The 25,149-nt window shown below is 41.2% G+C and overlaps 1 long non-coding RNA gene across 1 annotated transcript in view; it reads right to left on the reverse strand.

Annotated features, from left to right (window-relative positions):
• LOC135312282 (uncharacterized) overlaps positions 1 to 25,149 on the reverse strand; it is a 56,784-nt gene that overhangs the window by 16,191 nt on the left and 15,444 nt on the right. Inside the window, exons 3-4 of the long non-coding RNA XR_010371848.1 lie at positions 15,249 to 15,457; positions 13,608 to 13,689 (exon numbers count right to left, since the gene is read on the reverse strand). This is a non-coding gene — a long non-coding RNA (uncharacterized LOC135312282). The remainder of the gene's footprint in view (positions 1 to 13,607; positions 13,690 to 15,248; positions 15,458 to 25,149) is intronic.

The raw sequence follows: 25,149 nt of genomic DNA on the forward strand, positions 1-25,149 counted from the left end.
GCAGCACAGATATTGCCATCTGCACAACCACAGGTGGCTGCACAATTAGCCAAGCACATTTCCAGCGTTTTACAGAGCCATCTACCCACTAACTCCTTCTCTAATGTACATCTGTTCACTGCTACAATTAACTAGAAACAAATCCTTTTCTTAGCTAAATATGCCAGTTTACTTGCACCCATCCCATCATGCAAATACTTGTAAGATATTACTGATAGTGATGCTTCACAAATCCTGAATTACAGACCAGTATTACTTTAGCACCATCCTTGGTTCTAAAGGTTGAAGTCTAAAGGTTGGTTTGCAATGGAAAGATTTAAAAAATTACATAAGAAAGCCAAAATATTTAGCCAACATGCAAAATGATCCACAGCAGAGCTTTTTCTATCCTGAAGTTCAATGCAATCATTTTCACTAGTTGTTTCTTGAGTTGATGAAATTAACTTATGGGATGCTAGAGTCACTAGAAATCACAAATTGTCTTGGCATGGCATTGTATTTGAAGGAATAGAATTTATTACCAGGATTAAAGCACCACTGCTCTCAAGGAAGTCATGTTCTGCATGCAGAGATTTAGTATGAACTATGCTTTCAGACAGGATAAAAGAAAAAATATGTAGTGCAATATAGTCATGTAACAGAGGATGCTACAGAGAGGCTGGAGGCTCCAGAGCTACAGGAGCATAGTCTGTGCTGGGAAAGGCATGGTACTGTATTCATTTAGCTGTAGGAAATATCAAGATAACTGAAATGTTACTCGCTTTAGTGCGGTTCTGGCAAAAATCCTCAAAGAACCCACAGATCAGTGGTAAGTATGTTAGTGTGGGTGTTCAGAGAACTAGGTGTGATTCCATCCATCATTCTCACCCCCCAACCCCTAAGTGACCTTGGTCTCCATTCTACTCTCTACAGCTGCAGTAACTGCACTTCTTAAATCAATCACATCACATGGACACAGAGGAGTGAATGGAGCCCCAGGCTCAGCCATGACCTTCTACTTTGACTTTTCAACGGGGCATCTCAATTTCTCCTGTCCCTGGGGACCTACATCTGAGGGTTATGCAATTGTACTTACCTTACATGGAGGGGAAGCTTGTAAGAATATACACATGAATGAATTGAAGTATTCTGCTCCTCTAGGAACAAGCATGCAAGCACCTGAGAAAGAGAGATGGGTAGAGGATAAGAATCCAGCAAGCTCCATTTCCTTGATCTCCAATGTCAAGAAGCAGATCTCCTCACAGAGGTGGGAAAAAAGTTAAGAAGTTCTCAGCTCCAGTCTTTACTTTTACAATATGTCCATAAATCCCTCAAACTGTGCAAAGCCATCCAAGGAGTTCTGAGAAGGTGGCTGAAATCTCTACTGCTGCAGAAATGGAAAGACTTTACATATGAGCTCTCCCTGCATGTGGGTCACACAAACATGATCAAACACCTTCTTTGATACAGGAGAACCAAATGCTTCAGCAGAAATAAAAATTGACTTGTAACACTATTGTTCTTGCTGTGTTCTAGGGATACTTGGTCTGAAGACATTTGTTGTTTTCTCTTAACGCAAACTGTTGCTCAAAAATCTTGTTTACTGTATCATTAAGTTGTAATCAAATGAACACTGCAAGCAAGAGAAAGGTAACTTTGAAGATCATATGTTCAAATATTTACCATTAGATAAAGCTCTCACTAATAATGCAATACTCTTCTGCTTCATTTACAGTCCTCAGTAGACTACAGTATAACGATGGCACCCGACTGTGTTGAGAATCTCTTATGAGACCTCAGAGGTGAAAACTCAGATAATAAAGCAAAGATCCCACCTTGCAAGCTCAGCTGCTAAAACAAAGTCTAAAACCGAATCTGTTATTGGCAGTGAAAAAAATTCTTCCAGGCTCTGGAACAAATTGCAAGATGGTAGCGCCTTTCGTGGTATGTTATTTAACTGTGGAGGCTCTGCAGATCTCTCATTCCTCTGCCCCATAAAAGCCATACTGTCTTCATCAGTGCTCCTGCAGATGAGAAGTGACAAAGGTGAAGGAGGAGGTAAAGCTGCACTTAGCATCTGCCAGCACAAACCCATCCCTCGCAAACTGGAAATGTGGAAACCAGAGAGGGTGAATAGTCCCAGAGGAGGAGCTGGTGCATGCCTTTCCTTTTTTTCTTCTTAGAAGCAGCATTCAGTATTGTGGGAACTAAATCAGTGAAAAGACTTCTCACCATTACAGCTTCTTCCAGGGAAATTAGTAACCCCAGGAGTGTCATTCTGCAAGCATCAGGGAAGACAGAAGTATGAGAACAACATAGTCCCAACCTCAAAAACATGCTGTGCACATTGCAACAATGGGGTCCCCAAAGAAACACTGCCTGCGTGCATTTAATGGTTAGTCCTGGTCAGTCCAAGAGGAATTAAATACATTGTTAGAAGTGATGAGCACTCCCAAGTAAATACCTGAACTGATAGGATTAACGAACCAACCAAAAGTTTAAATAACAGAGCAGGAATCTGTTTTCAGTTTTCCCACAATGATAGGAGACAAATAGCAACAAAAAAAAAATATTTTCTGGAAAAAGAACACGACAGAGTAGGCGTTGACAAAAGCTCTAAATAATGCATATACTGACTGAAATAATTTATCTCTATTCCTGGTAGAGAGGAAAGGGAAGGAAACAAGGCCAGGTGTGCATGCTGCCATGCAGAATCAGCTGTCCAAGTAACTCAGGACAGACCCACACCTTCTGCAGTGTCTGCTGAAGGTTACGTGTACACACACGGAGTTTGGAGAAAAGGCATCTCTTCTCCTCAAACAAGTTTGTAAACTGCTTGACACTTGCTGCAACCTGCTGCATTTCAAGGGAGAAATTTTAATTGTTTTTTCTCTATAACTTTCATTAATATGGTGTCCATGTTGAGAGGGAAGGAAGGGACTCAGCCAACCATATGAAGTTACCAACCGTATGAAGTTTAACAAGGGCAAGTGCCAGATTTTGCACCTGGGGCACGGCAACCCTGCATGTACACACAGACTGGGGAACGAGAGGCTGGAGAGCAGCTCTGCAGAGGGACCTGGGGGTTCTGGTCGGTGGCAAGTTGAACATGAGCCATCAGCGTGCCCTGGCAGCCAAGAGGGCCAACCGTGCCCTGGGGTGCATCAGGCCCTGCGCTGCAGCCGGGCGAGGGAGGGGATTGTCCCGCTCTGCTCTGCGCTGGTGCGGCCTCACCTCGAGTGCTGTGGGCAGTTTGGGGTGCCACAGTGCATTAGGGATATAAAGCTACTAAAGAGTGTCCAGGGGAGGGCCACGGAGTTGGTGAAGGGTTTAGGGGGGGAAGCCATATGAGGAGGAGCTAAAGTCCCTTGGTTTGTTCAGCCCAGAGAAGAGGAGGCTGAGGGCAGACCTCATCGCCGTCTGCAGCTTCCTCCCAAGGGGGGCAGGAGGGGCAGGCGCTGATCTCTTCTCTCTGGTGACTGATGACAGGACCCAAGGGAATGGCAGGAAGATGTGCCAGGGGAGGGTTAGGTTGGATCTTAGGAAAAGGTTCTTCCCTAGAGGGTGGTGGAGCCCTGGAACAGGCTCCCCAGGGAGGCATCACGGCACCAAGCCTCACACTATTCAAGAAGCACTTGGACAGTGCCCTCAGAGACATGGTGTGAATTTGGTGTTGTCCTGTGCAGGAACAGGAGTTGGACTTGATGACCCTGGTGGGTCCCTTCCAACTCAGCACATTCTATGATTCTAACTGAGGAATAACTCAATTTTTCCCTAGAAAAAGAACAGAGACAAGGGAAGCAGAGGTTATTTAGCTCCTAAAATCTCCTGGGAAAAAATGAACAGCCTGGCCCAGGTGTGGAGGCAGAGATCCTCTGCAAGCCATGTCCTCCACCTAGAAAAAGAGACTAACAGCAGGAGCAAGGAGTGTTGAACACCTTGCAAGTTGAGAGAGGCACCTCCCTCTATCGCTGTTCAGATGCCTGATAACTCAAAAGCACGTAGTAATTTTCTTTTTCCCCTGACATATTCCTGAGATTTGTTTGGTTTACAGATGCAGCAGCCCCAGCTGAGCTCAATTCTGCGCTGAAGCTGGAATTGCAGTTTGAATGAAGGCAGGGCCAGAGAACAGTCAGCTTTCACAACAGCTCATCATGAGCACCAGACTGGATTTCCTTGGACCAAGCTCCACCACATTTTAAATGCTCCTCGTCATAGTTTCTCCAGCATGCACTGTCGCTTGAGTGACAAACACAACATACTGTGTATTACCCCATACCATTCTGCTGGTGGCAAACTTACCCTGGAATTTCATCCCGAATACTAAACAGCCACTTTTCTCAAGAGTCTGAGTGATTCCCTGTTTCACACCCTGTGCCTCCTCCTTCTGCTGATGTTTGCCTGAACTGTGAAAACGCATACAGCAATACCATGTGTACAAAGTAATTCCTCTGGCAATTTACTAGCAGCCAATCTATGACTATTCAGCTAGGCATTGCCTTTGCTTAAATTATACAACTTTCAGTCGTAGAGACTGGTTAGCTCCACCTTCCTGGGCAAAATTAGGCTCTGGCAGTAAATAAGCCTCACGGGGCTCTGGGCCTCTGTCATGGTTTTGGCTGGGATAGAGTTAATTTTCTTCATAGTAGCTAGCATGGGGTGTTTTGGATTTGTGCTAAAAACAATGTTGATAATGTGAAGATGTTTTAGTTGTTGCTAAAAAGTGCTTACACTAGTCAAGGACTTTTCCAACTTCCCATGCTCTGCTGGGTGCTCAGGAGGGGAGGGGGCACAGCCAGGACAGCTGATCCAAACTGGCAAAAGCGATATTCCATACCATATGATGTCATGCCCAGTATATTAACTGGGGGAAGCTGGCCAGGGGAAGCAGCGATCACGGCTTGGGGACCAGCAGCATCGGTCAGCAGGTGGTGAGCAGTTGCATCGCTTGGTTTTTTTCCCTGGGTTTCACCTCTCTCTCTCATTATTTTCCTTTTCATTTATTGTTGTTGTTGTTGTTGTTATTATTATTATTATCATTATCATCATCATCATCATCATCATTATTACTCTTACTACTTTATTTTAGTTATTAAACTATTCTTATCTCAACCCACGAGTTTTCTTACTTTTGCCCTTCCAATTCTCTCCTCCATCCCACTGGGGTGGGGGCAATGAGCGAGCAGTTCTGTGGGGCTTAGCTATTGACTGGGGCTAAACCACGACAGCCTCCAAGGGAGAGGAGATGACCCCACTGGATGTCTTTGATCATTTGGAGCTGGCTGTGATTGCTCAGGGAGCACCAGCCCACATTGGTGAGCAAGTGGTGCAAACAACAGAGGGTGAAACAAGTCTGTCCTCATGCTGATTGTGCCCATTTGAAACCCTTCCCATGAGCCACCTGGGGATTCTTTCAAAACTGCGCATGAGATGCTGTCTAATCAGAAGCCCCAGTGTCAGATGAGAAGCTGTAAAATAAATTGCTGAGACAAAGAGAAAGTGATTCTTTCTTACCATTTCCTAGGGCAGTTCCTCTTCCCCACCCCCAAAAAACCCCCTTGTCTCTCATGCATCAGCAAGTTTTACCAACACCACAACTGCTACAGCTGCTGTTTGCTTTAAACTGGGCTTCAGAAGCAGACTGGGCTGACTGGGTCATCTCAGTGAATCCTGCTTTCCAGGCCATTTTGCCAAGGGTGGGCCATGCCAGCACCCCACCCTATGGCACTCGTCTAAGTGAGTAAACCCAGCTAGAACCAGCTCTTGCTCATGCTTGCTCCTGAATGGCTGCAAAACATCTCTTCACCTGCAAACTGACAAAGCATGAGTTTGAGCAGATGCTCAGTCGGAGCCCTGAAATTTCTAAGTAAATGTTTTTCTTCTTGTCTGCAATATTCCTTCAGAAGCAGCACCAGTAAATGTTCAAGGATGAGAGTTAAACTCTATCCTCTCCCCAGGTTCCACTTAACACTTTTTCTGAATTGGATTTTATGTGTTATACACAATGGGGCTGGGGGGGGGGGGGGGGGGAGGGAAAGGAAGTAATCAAGTAGAAAAATCTTTTGGGGACTTAATTCTGCTTTGGTTTTTTATTTGTCTGTGAGTGAAACCATTCACTTCTGTGAAACACTGACAACAGTTGCTTTGCACCAGCTTATGAGCAGATTTAAATCCTCATGAACTGAAGAAGAGTATGAAAAACGCTACGCTCCCAGCATGTTAATGAAGGGTGTCTAACATTAACCTAGAGCTCTGTTTCATGATTAAATCATAACCAAGTATGAACTGAAAGTGACTGCAATGGAGCCTCCAGCCATGAGGTTTAGGTAATCTGTCCTGTGTTCTTCAGCAGAAGACCGAGCAAGTGGAGGCTTAGTGGCTACCACAGAAGATGGGCTGGAAACAGGTATGAATGGTTGACAAGTCATGGCCTGTGAAATGCAAGGGGTCATGCTAGATAATCAGAAAGGACTCTCTAGCATGGCAATGTATTAATTCATTATAACATTGCTCTTACATTAGCTACAAGCCCCATCAGGTCATAGGATATGCTGGATAAACTTGACAAGTAATCAGAATATATGATTATTGGATAAGATTCACAGTTGTTAGAAATGAACCAAAGATGTTCATACACGATAACTGAAGACTTGGCTTTATGACACCAGATAATTAAAGCATTATCCATTTATCCTTTATGGCCACTATATTACAGTTTATTTTTCAAATTCCTCAAGCTATTAAATATGATGAGGAATTAATAATAAAAAATGAAGTAAAGTAGTAAGATAATTCTACTGAGCCAAGTCTCATATATGTAATTGATGTTCATTTCATTGCCAGGGGCCAAACGTTGCTTGTTTCACTGACATGAACAGCCCCATTGATTATAGCGCAAGTACATCAACAAAGTAGTGTCCAGCCTCCAATGAGCAGATTATATGGTATCTCAAGCTTGAACAATATTGTACTAATTTTAATGGAAGATAAATTCTCAGGGACTGGAAAATGTTAATGTGACTCTGTTACTTTATAGAACTAAAAAATTAAACATGGTCCATTATTTTGAGTGCAGGGACTCTAAAGCAACAGCCATTACTAGAAATCTTTACAAACATTTCTTAAGGAGTTTGCTATAAACACTTGGAACATAAAGTATTCATAGAAAACTAGTTTTTCTTTGGCTGAAGAGAAGCCTTGTAAAGTAAGGCCACCCCTAGCAGCTTTTAAAGGATACTAAAGATAGTAACCAGAGTCCTTTTTAGAGAAAAGAGTACAGGTCTGGAGCTGTTATGGTTGCTTATGTTGTTAAACCCTGATCCAGCTTCCTTGAAGGTAAAATAAGACAAACTACATAAAAGCAGTGGGAAAAAAAGAAATTATCAATGCTGTGTCTATCTCAGATAACAGCTTTTTCTTGTAGCTCACTTTTTTTAATAAGTTTGAGCACAGCACTCGCTTTTACAGGGCAATCTGAGATGTGGCAGAATGGTTGCAGTATCAGACTCGATAAAGTGTTGCTTGTCCGCACTCAAAGTGATAGTCCTGGCTGGCAGATTGAGGCTTAAAAACAAAAATAGAGGGAATAAGCAGAGGAGAAGAAACAACACATGAGCAAGAAGGTGACAAGGGGAAATTCAAAACCTGTGTTCTGGATGATATATGTTAACAGCAGTTTAAAGTCTGTGAACACAGCATATAAGGCTCAAACAGAGCATCCTGGTGAATACCAAGGCTAGATGATCCCCACTGCCAAACAGAAATTTCCCAAGGGAACATATTAACTCTGTACTGAAAAGGAAAACTGAAATCCAATCAACTGTCCAGGGTCACACTGCAGAGACATCCTTCTTCTCTAAATTAAGTGAAGAGTATGAGATTATGAGTTACTCCATCCATCTGTAACTTGCATTACCCTGTATTTCAAATTGTATGTCCCAGATCAGCGGAAGCTAGCCTGAAGGACGCACCATGTATCTTATGAAACCATTCTGAAAAAATTTAATAATTACCTTTTCCTAAGGGTGTTCTCTGAAGCTGCAAATAGCAGTGACTGAAAGAAGCTGTAGTGTTCAGACTTGCAGGCACCTTCCAGAAATGTCACAGGCTGTGGTTTAAGTCTGATTAAGAAAAAATCTTTTTGTGCTCATTTCCTGATTTTTGTAATGGAATCCAAATGCACTATTCAAATAAGCAGCCTAATACTTGAAAAGAGATGTAGAAAATCAGGGGTCTTAGACAGGTTCTGCAGGTAGATGAACTGAGGAAAACTTAATTTTAAGTCTGGTTTTTTATTCCTTGACACCTAAACTATCTGACTAAAATCAACCTGATTCCAGAAATTCTGAGTTCTCACTATTATCCCTACATTTCTGTGGTAGCTTTCCAAGATGAAGACCAGATTTAAAAAAGAAAATTCAAAACCTAATTCTGTAGTATCTGTACATTATGTAGCTGCTCTCAATGTCAGGAACAGAGCTCAGCCAGCTCTTTAATAGCCAGAGCTTTGCACTGTTAGTCAAAGATTCATATTTACGCTGAACTCTATAGCCATATCCCCAGAATGGTTGGTGGTATGCTGAGTTAGAATGGAAATAGATGCTTTTCCTGCTGAGTACAGAAGTAAATCAAAAAGAAGCATTAAAATGAAAGCTTTATTGCTGCCTAGCAAAGCTATTTCTTATTAAGAATTTAGTATATAAAACTGTAGTCGGTTTGGTATACTTCGATAAGAAGCCAGTGGTAGCGGCTTTCTTAAAAAATTTAATTTATTTTATACTGATTGCAAGACCTAACGAAAACACAGATTCTTGGCTTCGCATGCATAAAAGAAAACGTAATAAAAAGCTGCAAAAGGCCCTGTGAGTTTGCCAGTATCTGAGCATGCACAAAGAATCCAGCCACACCAAAGGGTCTGAGCAGAGTGAGGGAAAGGATGAGTAGCTATAAGCAAGCAGAGTATGGATACCAACAACATTGAAACTTGGCTAAACTTTATGTGTGCACAGGAGCAACTGCCATCTGCAGTGCTCCTTCAAGACATTTAAGGAAGAGTTTTGCCTTGCAAAAGAGTTATACTTTCTATCATGATAAACAACAAGCTAGTGAACTTATAGCAATGAGTCTATCTGATCTCCTCACCTCTTCCAGAAGACCATAAACTGCAAGTGTCAGGCTAAGACCCCAAAAGATGCCATGTCAGTAGTTACTTTTATTACACTGTCACCAGACAACAACTAAGAGCTGAAGCAGGAAGAAATTCTTGCCTCAGGGGTCTCATATCCCAAGGATTCTTTTCTGCAAAATTTAATGTAAAAATAATTCTTTGGGTTTTTTTTTTTTAATAGCACCATTGACTTGCATGAACAGAACCTGATGTCAGGTATTTGAGGAGGGTTTTTCTACCTCAAATCTCACTCTGCCTCCAGCAGATAACAACTTTGACACTGCCACACACAGAGAGTTTGTTCAATCCAACTGCAGATCCAAGGGCACAGGTGACCTGTCACTTAAGCCCCAGCTCTGGGATTCCTACCTTTCTATGCACATTTAATAAAAAAACCTCACTGCTGAGATTTTCTGTAGGGAAAGTCAAGAGACCTGCAGCAGGTCTGGTTCACTTGTTATTTATACGGTCATAAATCAGGAGTAACAGCACAGAAGCACTGATGAACACAGGAGGGAGTGGGATCACACCCTAATTTAGCATAGTCTGTGGTGGTCAGGATTTCTTCAGGACTTTCCATTTTATTTGTTATCTTTATCTCTGTCATTTTGACATCAGAAAACACAAGAGCTTTTTAGAAGAGCAGAGAATAATCTGAAGTAGCAGGGGACTTGTGTCTTCATGATTTGATGGATATAGCATTTAGAAAAGCATCCTTATTCCTTAGACTCATAAACACAACACCCAGAGAAGTTTATGAACCTGAAACATGTTGTTGTAGATTTGTCCTTCACTCTGACAGAGCACACCCACTCAGGTCTTCAGATCTGCTTAGCAGTAAATCACAGAATCACAGAATGGCAGGGGTTGGAAGGGACCTCTGGAGATCATCTTGTCCAACCCCCCTGCTTGAGCAGGCACACCCAGATCAGGGGGCACAGGAACGCCTCAGGGTCCTCATGAACCCGTGGACTAACCCACCTAAGTTCTGATGTCATGATGTTTTCAGAGATTTAACTGAAGCCTATACTCTAGGCAATAGCCTTGCCTCACTTTCCTACAGGCCCAGTCTCCTAGTTACCTTCAAAGTAGACCTACCTTTTGGAAACATGTACCACAGGAATCCTAATCCATTTTCCCTAATAGCTTAGAGCCCTGAACTATACCAATGAGAGTCTTGTAAACAAGTCTTTGCTATGCCCAAGTTGGAACAAAACATTGGACCCGAAGGGGTCTCTTATCACTAGTCTATTAAACGTTCCCAGGCAAGGATTTCTAAAGCTCTGCTGAAGCTATTACACTTCACCAGAAAATTATTCTCTGGGCCAGAAAGGAAAGAAAAGTAAATGCTGGGAAAGGATGATTCAAGACTGTGCGCCAAGGGATACAAATTCTTTACAAGAAGTAAAATAGCTTCAGCAAACAAGATTCATTATGAGAGCTTCAGTAGCATACCTCCACCAACAGCAGGGTTCAATTTCTGAGCACAGTTTCAAACCTGAGTCTCTTAAAACCTATCAGGCCTGTCCAGCCAAACAACCCTCCAAAGATCGTGGGTTGTTTGTTCCCAGTAGCTTTAGATGTAAAGATTAATCCAATAACAACTACTAAATAAGGCTACAGAAGACCACGAAGAAGAGAAACAAAGGGGACAGCTAATCAGAACGCCTGAACGGTCCATAGGTGTGTGGTTCTGGATACTAGCAATGGGACTGTGGATGTCTTGGGATGTTAAGACTAGTTTGTAGCTGGAGGAGCTTTGGGGCTTTCAGCAATATCAAAGCACTCAATTTGTCTTTTAAGCTTCTAACCCCATTTATGATTCTAACCTGAAGACATTTCTCCTGAGATCCTGTAGCTCCTGCACCTCCCAGGCCTTTTTCCTTTATTTCCCAACCAGAAGTGACCTGTTAGAATGAATGGACCAAAGATCTGACACTACAGGCCCATTCCAAATGAAAACCACTTTATGAATTCAGAACATGCTTATTCAGATGGCTTACTGGACTATACCTAGACCTCATTTGATTGTTAAATGCTAATGAAAATCATTGTAGCACTCATTCAGAAACAGAATTTTTATAGCAGTTAAAGAATGTTTTTAATCACTGGACTAAACGGATTGAATTTTTTCACCCACAGTTCAGCTACCAATTCCACAGAGGCAAGAAACAGTGTAAAGTGAGTCAATGGTTATCCCTCAGCACAACAGACGGGGATGTGGCTTTGTGTCTCAGAAAACCCGAGCTCTGCTTCTCTCTCTTCAAGCAGAAACTTATCCAGGAATTGTTAAATCTGTGTGCAAAGCTGCCAAAGAGCTTCCACTCTCCCTCCCTCTCTTTTTCTCTCCCATGAGTGTGGGATTAGCAGCATAGCTGCACAGTGACTTCTGCCTCCACCCTCCACAGAGAAAAATCTTTTAAAATGCTGTATCTCTGCTCCTCTCCTTTTGGGGAAGAAGTCACATCAGCTGCATACCCTGATGTCTCCTTGCCTATACCCCAGCCTTTAAAAGAAAGGGCAACAGGTGCAGGTCTAATTAATTGGTTGCCAATGTTCTTATTTCTCTCTAAAGAAAATGTGAACAGCAAAACTTCTTTAAATAGAACTTCAGAGCAGAAATCCTTCAGGTTCACTGTAGAGACATTTAAACCACAATTCAGCAAGACCTGGGAGGGAGACCAAATCCTAGACATAGGCATGGGCTCTTTGGGGTCAACAGGCCTCTAAGGACTCTTGTCTGTAATCACCCACTGCACAGGGATCTATAATTGCTGAGTACAGTTCATTCCTACAAGTTGTCCATTTTCCCTTAATGGAGGGTCTGAGATCTAAGCATCAAGTTAGGATACAGTAAGCAACAAAGCGATTAAGGTCTTGCTCCAAAGAAGAGACCTGAGGAAGTGGTAGAATTTTTACCTTAAAATAAGCAGCTCAGGTCTTACTGCCCTGCTAGCAAATACCTGCATTTCAGCAACTGCCCCAAATGCCACCCTGAGGTGCTCAGACTTCTCGCATAGGCTACTGAGGGATTAGGCACTACCACAAGTAAGCACAATCCTTATACGCTGAGCAGAGCCCACTCAGTGCACCCAAGAGACAACACTAGGAACAAGATGCATCAGGTCTCATTCTCAAGCATTCCTATGCTTCAGACCCCACCAAAGCTGGCAGTAGGTGCCTAGCACTTGCTCATGGAAGTAGTTATTTTTCCTAAGACCCTACCATGAATGGTGGTGCAGGTGGTCACTATTTTGCTACAAGCAGTCATGTAGGATCGCTTGCCTAGCTGGCAGCAGAGCAGGGTTTATTTCCTGGCTCCTCTGCCTCCTCTGAAGAAGCTCCTCTTCTTTGCATGGCAGATAACAAATGATTCATTAGGCCACTCAGAGAGAGCAAGAGACAACATGAGTTTAGCGCAGCCAGAGCTGTTACTTTCTGGGGGGAACCTGGCTTCAGATCCTTGCTCTAAGGACAGTGCATTAAATGATTATTGGATAAAATATGAGAACAGCCTCTGTAGCAGGGACTGGAATCAAGAAATCCCTGTTCTTGCTAAGCACCTCCAACCATTAAAATTCATGTTGTCCTAGTTCTTGTACCTTGGCCTTGGCCAAATTCATCATCTGGGCATCTCAGTCTGTATCCTGTAACTGTGTTTTTTAGGCACTCTCCTCAGTGGGAATGTAGATTTGAATTCCCTCAGGGAGTTACCGTGCCAGATAAAAGACTGCTCTGACTTCTCTGCTAGAAAACAAAAGTATGAGTGGTGTTAATCCCACTATATGACCCTCTATGTTCTGTGAGGGGCAATTTCTGATAATTTACTTTCTGGGTGAAGTCCTCCAGCTAACACTGAGAAATAAGAAAACAGTTTATGGCTTCCCATGACAGTAAGATGGGACTAGGCAATGAACTCTTCAGCTCTGAGAAGACCAAGACATTCCTGGCAAGATCCATCTAACGTTTAGATGGATGGATGGATGGATAGATAGATAGATAGATAGATAGATAGATAGATAGATAGATAGATAGATAGATAGATAGATAGACAGACAGACAGATAGACAGACAGACAGACAGACAGACTGACTGATTAATCAATCCTAAGAATGGAGCCTATCAAGTTAGGAAGCAGATGAAATGTTGCGGATTACCTTCTCAGATTAAGGCCTTCCAGCCCCATCCAACTGCATGGCATTGGGGTAGCTCAGTTGTCTGGTATGACACCAGGAGTTTGGGAGAAAGAAAGCTAAACAATATCGTACTCCAGACAAGTCACCTGATGACTGGACCAACCTTCCTTGTCTGGGGCAGATCCAAACCCATAATCTTCTGAGGCACAGCATGAATTGGTTCTCTGGTTTCCATGCACAAATAGAAGATGTTGGAGGGAGGAATAAACCTTCAGTGGGTGGATTTTTTTTTGTATTTACTATAGTCCTGGCAATAAATAACTCACCGGCCACTCTGTTGACAAACTGCAGCTCCCCAGGCGTTCTTGGAACTGTTACAGTGAAAAATCTGGTAGAGTCTTCAATCCACTTCAGAAAAAGGAAAAAAAAAAAAAGCGTTTATTTTGCACCAGTTCATTCTGTCATTAGAATACAATAACAGATGCTGCAGTCCACAGTCCACCTTCAGGCTAAACAGCAAAAAAAGCAGCTGTCCTGGTTTTTGAGACAATAATTTGTTGTTCTAATTCTTTATTGTATCTCCTCCTCTTTACTAATCTATTGCAAATTAGGGGGAATCTCCTCTGCCTTCTGTATCTATGCAGAAAAAGAGAGTGAGTTGAGGAGGCAATGCATCTCATCTTGTTCCTTAAAACCAATAGAGCTTCCATTTCTTCCCAAAACAAAGTCAAGGCTACATCTTCCCATTAGGGCACTATCACTGCTGTTAGCAGTGGTGTTTTTATTCAAAGCCACCTTGCCCACCTCTTTAAAGAAAAATTCCAGACCTCTCTCTGCTCTCCTTGTTTCTAACCTCAAGCTACAAGGAACTAGCTGAGTTTAAGAACAATGGCTGGTTAATTTTTTTCCCTGTGGCCCTTAGCAGTTCATGTGAATTTGAGTTCCCACTGTTAAAAGAGCCTTAATTGCCAGCCTACATTGGCAATCTCATTGAAGACCCACCACAGCAGGTACTGGGCTAATTACTACAGACCTTCACACAGGATTGGAGTCAGTTTATTTTTTTTAAAGCATCTTTGTGTTGCTGCAAATCTTCGTATGACAAATAAGAAAAACACAATCCCACCCTCCACATTCAGTCTGAAATTTCTGACTTATCTACAGATTATTTTACCAAAGGCCAAATTCCATGCTGGGGGAGCCTGTTTCTCTTTCCACTTTGCTTGCATAAATCCCAGGTTGTATGAATTTATTTCAAGTTGTCTTTATGCTAGAGACTGGCATCAGTCCCACTTTCTCCAAGTTTGTGCAAATATGAAAGGCTGGTTCGGCCTATGGGAGCTCCCATGCCGCAATGCTTGAGCATATGCTTTGGGGGATGGTCTGAAAATATATTCTCAGTGACAATCCTGCCAGAACTTTTGGAATATAATTCCAGAAAGGTTCAGTTCCTTTTCAACCCAATCCCAATGCATCTTAAAGAATACCACATCACCCCATTTCTTGCCATTCTTAGAGATGCATATTTAAAATGACAAGGCATGCAAGAGCGCTTTAGGCCCTCTGCTGTTGTTTCCCATTTTTCAAATTTCTCATGATCACTTCCCACAGAGTTTATCTGTAAAAGGTGCAAGGTGCTGAGTTTCTTGTTTGTAGTCATTAAGAAATCAAAAGCCACTACCAAAAGGCTTTAGATGGGTTACCAGCAAAAAACACAGGGTATTGGTCCTGGTATTAGACATTCTCTGGTATGAACATCACTTCTTTTTTGCTCACATGGATGCTAGAGAGTCCAGTGAAGGTAAGACCGACTTTTTCTTTTATTTAAAAGGGCCAATTTCAATAAAAACAATAACTTTGCATAGGTAGAACTCAGAGCAGAAATTAAAAAATCATTATTGTCTTTTATTAAGTGTTGATTGTTAACAGCTAAGACTAAGGCCCTCACAGTTCCTGCCTCTTGTTACCTGTGGATGCTGTATCACTCCAGATACATGTTTGTTTCAACAGTGCCATTCAGGCTGGAGAGTGTACTTCTGCTCATGCTGACTATTGCAGAAAGCCAAAGCCATACTTGTGTCTGGGATTATCTGTGAAATAAGTCTTCAGCTCCCTCATCAAAGACTTCAAGATTTCAGTTGTATTTTTCATGTCTGCTGGTTCTGAGGGATTTCCACTACAAGAAAAATAATCATCCATATTTCAATATATTTATTTTTAAGGAACCTCCATATACGAACAGCTTAAAGGATCTTTAATTCTTTCCACTGCTATGAGTAAAAGAAGATTGGTCCAAGGGAAGAAGGAGTTGGAGCAGGAAGGTATAAGCCATTCTCAAAGCATCTGCTCAGAGACAGAAAAGAAAAGGAAGACTTTTGTGGTGTTTGAGAGAGTGTGGGGCCAGCCAGCCTCCTGAGGTCATTATCCTACCACTTTATCACCATTGCATTTCATGGGTTAAGTCTGAATCCTTGGAGGAATTTGAACTGTGTATCTTAGGCTTCCAGGGTGAAGAATCAGAAAAAGGTTTTTTTTTATAAAAAAAAAACCCATATTCAAATAGAAAACTAGCACCCGGTTGCAAAAAAATGCCGTTTAGTTCAATGCTTTAAAAGAATTGATGCAAAATACCTAGACAGATGCTGAAATGCCAGACTCATCTCATCTGCTGCTGTCATTGGGCTAATTATAGTGGGGTTTGAACCTTTGTAGTTAAGCAAGTGACAGGGTTTCCATTATAAACGTAATTTTTAGAACTCATCAGTGAAAAAAGCCCTGCTTTCAGCTAAAGCTTACGAGTTTTTTTAAAAAGTACATGATTTTGCAGACATAGAAAGTTGGTTTTGTGGTAGGGGAAGAAAAAGTAATGTAGCTAATCATTTCTATTTCACTATTTTAAAAATAGTAATTAGCTACAAAATGTCTCCTGTACTGCATTTGCATCTAATATTTTTGTTATGTATTTTGCTATATAACATAAACATGCAGATTTCAGTAAAAGGGACTGAATACATTTTTAAAAGTTTGAATATAATAGCTGAGGGGGAGAAAAACAACACACAATTCATTCTAGAAGAAATAAAGAGATCATATTTCAAAAAAATGTTTAAGTTTACACAATGGACCTCTAAGGCATCCACTATTATTTTTCAGATTTTTGCATTTGGACCATTTGAAAATATCTCCCTAAGTGTTATTTCCAGCATATTTACAAGTATTTTTCACAAGGCAATGCCATACAAATATGATAAATAACCCTATCTGGCCGTGCCTTCCAATATTGGTATAATTTTGCTGAAGTCAAAAAACGCCAGTCGAAAACACCATTATCGAAATATATGCTGATGGCAGAGCTTTCTGAACAGCAGGGCCCAGGCTCAGAGAAATACAGTGAAGCACAAATCCACTGCTTTTAAGAAGAGGCTTTTCTGCCCAGTGCTCCCTGCTGGATTTAGCCCCCTTTTCCTGTGTCATGAGCAAGCAATAGGCAACATATTTAGGCTCATCTCTTACTGATCCCTTGTATGTCCCATCTTGAGCTGGAATTCAGTTATTGTGGTGATGGGCACTAAAACAATGCTTGTAATCATTTCTGCAAGTATCAAGCACTAACGTATTTCTGACTAGCAATTCAAGAAAACAACACAGGACTACTTTTTAGTAGGATTGTATCTTTGAAGGAACTGGATTGTAAAGTGAAATGTCACTGGTCCACAACTTATGGCTGCCCTAAGAATACAAGTGGTAAATATAGATATTTTACTTACTGTTTTTCTGTTGTACTTTACACTAAATTGTTCATTTTCTGTGAAAAACTCCAAGTGACTCCTCCTAAGAATACTCATTTGCGCTATCAGTCAGCCTGCTCCTGAAATTCTGACACCTGCTCATCCCAGCAATGGCATGACCCCAAAGCATTGCTCTAGCAGCCGCCACCGAATGAGCTAGTGCTCCTTGCAAAGAGAGCAGCATTCTTAAAAAACATTACTAAAAGTCTCCAGAAGCTAAAATAACATTTTCAGTATTAGGGATTCACCTGAATACAAATACAGATTTGATTTTAAAGTATTATCTGTACGTTTATGAGAAGTGGTTTGTGAAGGAAGATACACTGAGCCTGGTGAGACTTCAATGAGTTTATTCTATACATCTCAACAAATTTATTGTGATCAGTTCTTAAGGTACAATGAGGTGCTTATTTTGTTTAAATGACTGCATAAAGATAAACCAGGACAAAAATAACAGATCATTCATCACAAAATTAAATATTCTGAAAATCAGGGTTTATGTTTAATTGCAACACCAGGCCAGTATATGATTGAGTGTTATTTGTGCATTAAATTATTTACTAATTATGCAAAAATCCCTAAAATTATGCAAGTTCAAAGCTATTTTTCTTTAACCTTTGTCCATTTTGCAAAGAAAAATTCCAGTCTTTATGCATTTTGTCATATTCCCTGAAGACTGTAGGTTTTCTTATTCCTGCTAACATGAAAGTACAAAGTATTAGCAAATGTTGCACATAAATAGTCTACATTCGTGTAATAAGTCAGGTACTTGCCTCTTCTGGTGTCCAGTCGCCACAGCTTATTCCTTTCTGTTTTTTAATGTGAGTTGTCTAAGGATCTGCTACCCTTCTAAGCTGAAGAACTAAATCTTGAGAGGCAAGCGTCTGTCCCACGCTGGAGCAGACTGTAATGTGACAGAAACCGTTCTGCTTTTTTAAGTTGTACTGAAAAACTCTGTTTTGTTTGAAATATCCCACACTCAACAAGCTCTCTGTGCATCTTCCCAGATTCTTTGTGACTTACCAGGGGTAGGTTTGCTTTGGCCAAAAGTGGATCCATCTACTAGGTCTGCAGAGCAAACCTTAGAGGTCCTCTATCCGGCCAGAGGTCCAAGCAGTCTCCTCAAGCTCACTGCACAAGCGCAGCTCAGGAAAACTTCTGTTCAGACAGATATAAAGTTTTGGTGTTTGGTGTAATTCATCCCTAAGCCAAGTTAAAATAAAAAACGTAAGGATGGTGGTGGTGATTATATTCTTGGCTGGTAGCTAATAGCAGGGGATGGAACAAACTATACCTCTCTGAGACAGTTCATCGCTGTCATCCTTGATTTTGGTAGTGATGATACGTTACTGTCCTATCCTACAAACAGAGCAGTAAGGGTGTTGTACAAGATGTGCTGGAGAGAAGAGTCAGAGTTACAGCCTAACACACCAAGTTAAAGATTTCCCCACAGGACACTCCTGGACTGGAATATACCCTTTTCTATACTCCTGAGCTTTCTATGAGGAAATTCTGATTAAAAAAAAAAAAAAATCATTTTGACAAGGTAAAATAATCCAGCTAAACCTCAAACTGAAATAGTTCTATTTAACTCAGTTTTCTTCTTGAGAACTTTGTATTATAAAATAAATCCATTAGCAACATTGAAGTAAAAATCAAAAGGTATTTATTTCGTTAAAACAGAATCTCTCAAGTAATGCAGTGTGAAAGATACACAAAATTTCCACTCCAATAGAAATTTCAGAGTATGCTAGTTTTATACCAGTTTATAACAAGTTTTGAAACTGCACCCTTTCCCACAGTATAGAAGTTTCGATTTTTGCTCAGATCTACAATCTCTTCCTTGAAATAAATAATACACACAGACATACCTTTCATGCAACTAATGAACATGGCTGGAAGATCAAGATGAATAAATTTGTTTTATAGGGGCCATCATTGTGTTCAAAACTCCAGGCTCCAACAAATCTCCACTGTGCTAATGTTACAAACACAGGGGAAGAAACTATCCCTGTCCCTGCAGAGCCATCTGCCAGTTTAAGAAAAGACACATCAGCAGAGTAAAACTAACAGGAAGGGACTATGCGTTGATGGTGGCTCAGACAATAAAAGTACAACTGAGCAGCTTCATTGCTCCAAATACAGAGAGCGAGAGCAGGGTTAAAAGGAAAATCAGACTATGGATTAAAAAAATTGGCAAGCTATGAAAAGGAAGACTCTTAGATATAAAAAACTACTCTTCCCATTTGTGCCAGGAGAGTTTAAATATTTTGGAACCATTAAGCGCAGAGGCAAAGAAGCTGGGATGGGCCACTGGAAAGTGGAAAACAGGGAAAAATACCTTGAAGGGAGACAGAGCAAAGGAGGAGGGAAGTGACCAGGAAATAGCAGGGTACTCACACAGCCTGCAAACATCAGCCTGATCTCTCAGCCCTCCTTTAATGGCAGAACAGAACTGGGTGTGTAGGGGGAAATTCAAAGCAGGCGAGCTATCCAACAGTGAGCATTTAACTAGCACCTGTGTGCGTGCCTGCCTGGGAGGACTCCCCTTCCCATCTACACAAGCTACACAAAGTCAGAGTGTGTGTGTGAGCATACCCCGTATATTCTTCCAAACCTGCTGTTCCCTGAACTGTGCCTGAAATCTGTCTGGGGAAGTGGTGGTTGATGCCACCCAAGACAACCAGGGAGCACACAAACAGTTGAACAGCATGGGTGGCTGTGGGCCAGTACCCAACCCCGTGTCATGGTCCTGTTATATTTGCTAGGATGGTCACAGGCAATGAGACACTATTTAGTCCTGAAATGAAGCAGGTCCCAACAGATTAACAAAAGCCAAGTAGCAACAACTGGAACCGGGATCCCACAACAAGACACAGCCCTGCCCTAAATGAGCCATAGGCCCAAAGGGTCCTATCTCTAGGAACCTTTCTGCTGCTTGTAATTTCAAAACATTTGTCAATGATATAGCCATCATAGCTATTGACAGATGAAGACATAGCCAAATATACTGGAGCTAAATCTGAACTAGAGGATCTTTCTCATGTGGGCCATTTTAGAGACATAAAGTTGCTCCTCTTTCCTCTTCAGTGGTGGTTACGTTCTCACTTACCAAATACATTAATTAGAAACCACAAATCTTGACTCATTTTAATTCACTTGACTTTGACTAACAGATTGGACACAAGATGGGTGATGCCAATACCAGCATATGAATATTTGCCACCTGGATCCACTCCATTTCTGATTTAAGTAGAGTTTGCAGTGACAAGAAATGGAGCTGCAACTTCTGTATCTTTGACTTTGTAACCACGGAAACCAGCACTAATTATACTATCACTAATTTTAAAATGTATTCAAATTTAACACAATACTCTGAAAATATTGAGGTTGTTTTTCTTTTTTTCTCTCACCTTAATATGTTGCGGTTTGTCTGCTGGCTTATTTGGCTTATAAGCAGTTCCACCCACAAAAAGATAAAAGTACATACGTGAAAATTACATTCATTTTCTCTTATGTAACCAAGAAGTATAGCCATGCAAATGTTTGATCACACACTTCCTACCACTGCTGTAATCAAATGTGAGAGGTTACATTTCATGTTAAGGAGGTGCCATTCCCAAAAGTGAGAGAGAAAGCAGAGAAGTTCTGTCACTGATATTATGAAAGACCAACATTTCTGTGGAGCACCACAGTGATGGCTCATAGAAACAGGAATATGCAGAAAGGAAACTCCATGCTTTTATCAGTCTTCCTATTGTTGTACCATAACGCCTACAGCTACATGCCAGAGGAAAAGCTGAGCTAAACCTCCAAGTAAAACTGTGTTCCCAAGACTTGCAACTGACCTTTTGGTTTACTGAACTGCCAAATCCCTAACTATGTTTGTACTGCTTTATCAAATTCCATGACTAACACCTGAAGGATCCTGATCCTGCACATTCATCATTTAGTCCACTAAAATCAGACATATTCGACTACTTCATACTTTCTTTCCCCAGCTGAAAAGGCATCTGCCATAGACAAAACAGGATGTGGAAGCACCAGAACAGTGAAATGCTATGGCTGTTCGACCAAAAGACTTTCAGTTTTAATCCCTTTGTTTCACATACCAACAGTATGGAAAGGTAATGCTAGTGGGTGGCAACAAGCAAAGCTTGGACCAGAGCTTCTGGGTATGACTACACAGGTAAGCTTAAGTCCCAGAGCAATGTCTGAGACTAATCCCAGGAACCAGGACCCAATCGTAGCAGTGTTAAATTGTGAGGCATGTCCTCAGAATGGTTCTGGCCAGAGCCAGCTAATGCTCTTCCAAACATTTCCCAGGCACAGCTCAGGAGCTGACACAGATCCAGGACCTTTCCCAATGCACAGTTTGGATGTGGTTACTCCGTTTTGGAGACAAAAAGCATTTAATAGCATGGACACAGGCCATTAGTACCAAAAAAAAAACAAATAAAAGCATGATTTATTAGTATGAAAGTGGCCTCGAAGGCAGAAGGTTTAATCTGAAGACCACATTTGTTCTATCATGCAGAGCAACAGGTTCAGTTCTCCATGACCAGGCTGCTGGTCTCCATCTATGTTTCACAAAACTTTCTCACATTGATATTGATCAAACCTGAACTGAAGGAACTCGACAGGAGCCTGAGAAGGCTACTTCATTCTCTGGGAATGTATGTTCTCTGACTCTGACCAATTTAGTTTTCATTTCCTTGCTCAAGGAAAAATCTACTCATCCCTGGAGTCAACCAGGGACAGGGGCACTCACACTTGTTCAGTTATTTAAAGAGAGGTAATTAGTCTTCCTAGGCTCCTTATCTAGTCAATGCAGAGACAAAGATCCCTCCAGAAGGTTATTCAAATGGAAATTCAGCTGCAGTAGAGGACAATTTGGGGGCCTCTATACAAAAAGAGCCAGGGCAAAGTTAGCCTCCTAACATGGGCTAACTTCAAGTGCCTCCTACCACACTTTAATTCCTTAGAACATTTTAAGATAGAATTAATCTTTGATCATTTATTAACCTAAATCAAATGTTTTACATTTCACAATCAAACTTCAAGAAGAAACTGCTCCTTTAGAATGTCACCTCTAGTAGATAAGAGAGAGAAAAAAAAGAGTGTCTTTAACAAGTAAAAGCCAAGCAAAACTCTTCTGTTAAATGGCCACAGGCAAATCAGCTTTTACAAAATCTGATCTCTGTAGACGGTTTGCTTTGCTGTGTTTGATAACACCCATGAAATCCAAGAAGAAAGAAATAGCTAAGACTGTCAGCTGAAAAGGAAAACAATACAAGGTAATACTGAAAGAGTTGCCTCATTTTATCTTGCCCTTTTTCAGTGAAGTGACTTCAGATATGGCTGCAGTTTTCTGCCTGGTCTTGTTGTGCCAACATTGTAAATCAAAGGTCATTTTTATGCAACAAAGTACCAAACTGATCACTTCTCATTTCAGGAAAATAACAAATTTGAGAAGCAGACGTAGATCCCCCTGAACTGAACACACTGGCTAAAATATAGGCCTTTTCCTTCTTACGCTATTGATTTGCTGACTGGCATTGAGATGCAACATTTATCCTTGGTTTGCTTACATTTAACAGTAGCTTCCAAGACACTAAGAAGTAGGCACTATAATGCATCCCCTGAATGCTATGGGAGCAATTTAGTAACCTCTGGGAAAGATATATTAGGACTGCATAGCCCTTCTTATTTATATTGTAATAGTCCCTGTTACTAGCAGAAATTTCGGAGACAAGCTGGTTCAGTCCATGTTCCAGGCTGGGCCAGGGATGATTTGTCCTTGGTGAGAGTCAGGGCACTGCACTTGCATGTGAACAGGCTAATGAATTCCTGAAAATACAAGCTGCCCTAATTAAAAGGCTGTAAAGACACAACACATTTTGAAATAACCTGAGTTCCACATGGGGTAGCAATAGTTGACATCACCGAATTTCCTCCCTTTTTTGAAGGACAAATTAAGTGAATGGCCTGATGGTTTTAACTCAGCAACCATAGAATATTATTTACTCTCAGTATGTAGCTCCATGCAAAAATCAATTAGACTAAAAGTCCTCAGCTTAAGAAAGAAACAACTGGGAAGAAAGTAGGATACACGTCTATACCATCACAGCTGGTGCGAGGAGGAGAAACAAGGAATAACTACCCACTGTTTCTTACTATACAAAATTTAGAATCAACTAATGATGTTACCAGGTGATAAGCTGAGAATAAATGAATAGAAGTTGTCCACCCCCGAGAAACACACACAAAGCAATAATTAAATTATATAACTCATTGCCACAGGATACGGTGGTTTATAATCAAGTTCAAATAGCGATGAGTCAAATTCAGAGAGAATCAACCAAACACAAGTGGCCCAGAGGCAGAATCTCCCTGAATATAGTTGCTTCACTTATATACTTGCTCTAATCATTTATTACCAGCCAATAAGCAAGATAGGAGGCAGCACTTGTACCTGTGTAGTTGTGCTTATGGTTCTCTTAGTTTGTTTTGGTCACATCTTCAGGGATTAAGAATGAGAACTGTCATCAAGGGGACTGCAAGGCAGTTTTGAAGACGCCTTCCCCTCAGCTGGTGGATCAAGGACCTGATTATGCAAACTTTTCCCTAAAATACTCCCAGATGGCCACCCATCCTCTGGCAAGTCCACTGCAAACGCTGTCACGTCATATTACCGTGCCAAAGCTTGCTTACTGCACTTAAAAACAAAATATCCTCCACTGGTGGTTATTTTTGCTAAGTTTATTAAAGATTTTCTTTCATATTCCTAGATCACTGATGCCCTAAACTTACCTCCTTACTATTCTTCAGGGCAGTAGAGTGTGCCTTCTTTTTACTTAGTCAAGGCCATCTCTTTAAAAATCAAGAGTAACAAGGTGGTCTGTACACGAAGTCACTGCTGTGCTGTTGCTGGAAGATAACACTGACCTTTGATGAACCCTTCCTAGGTCCAGGATTTTCCAAATCCTTTCAGATTTTTAGACTTTTAACAGTTTAAATGCTTTATGTTCAGTTATGCTTTTACAGTAAAATTACTCAAATGATAAACTGAGTCAGACTAAATTATAACAGTGTCTGAGGCTGAGCTTGCCGAGAAGGCTTTAATTCAGAAGGTTTTACCTTCTGAATTCCAGTTCCGCTTTTCCTATTCACTACAGGATGAACTGGCTGCCTAGACTCACTGATATTAACCTAACTTCTGAACTCACCCCTAATTATCTCAAGAATATCTGACAGCCAACTGAGTGCAAAACTCATTGGCATTTCATCCTATTACAGGAGAAAGAAATGGGCCCATTGAACTGGCTTCTTTGCCTAAGCACAGCACTATTACATCTGCGTAAATTCTATTTCCATCACCACAAAGCAAACATTGCTTTTGCAGCAATAGGGTAGCAGACGTATTCTGCAGCACAGTTCAGTACTTCATGCCATTGTCTGCAATACATCCTCCTATAAAAGCAAGCTCGAGCCCACCCGTGCCTGAAACTCAATTTAGATAATGGAATCTTAACAATCCATCCCAAAAACTACCAGAATCCATTGTAATACAAGACTGTTTCAAGGAGGATTTATAGGTAGCAGGTCTTTGGTAGATGGTGGTGTTACCCATCTGTGAATTCCCATTGCTGTGCATAATTAGGAAGTATTTACATATGCTACTGCATTTCACTGTTCTGAGGCACACGGAGGATGCCAAGCCACTGTATGATAAATCGTATTTTTGAAGCAGATGGAGCTCCTTGCTCAGTTAAAATTTACAGTTAGGCATAATTAGAGAGGCCTGTGCAGAATATTCTTTATTTCTTTAACAACTTATCAAGTTCTTTATATTGCAAAGCAATTCAGATGAGAGGTCTTTTGAAATGTGTTGCTAATAAGCATTTTTACACTGTATCTTGCAGACGGCTCAGTCATTGCACATTGAATGATTATTTCCCACCCTTGTCCAGGCACAGTTACACTGCAATTTCCCGCCCTCTTTCCCTCTTCTAGAAAAATTACACAACTGGCCATTTCTCTAGCATTTTCCATTTAAGGATCTCACAGAATTGCCACT

Source organism: Phalacrocorax carbo, chromosome 2, assembly GCF_963921805.1.
Source record: "Phalacrocorax carbo chromosome 2, bPhaCar2.1, whole genome shotgun sequence".
NCBI classification, from domain to species: Eukaryota; Metazoa; Chordata; class Aves; order Suliformes; family Phalacrocoracidae; genus Phalacrocorax; species Phalacrocorax carbo.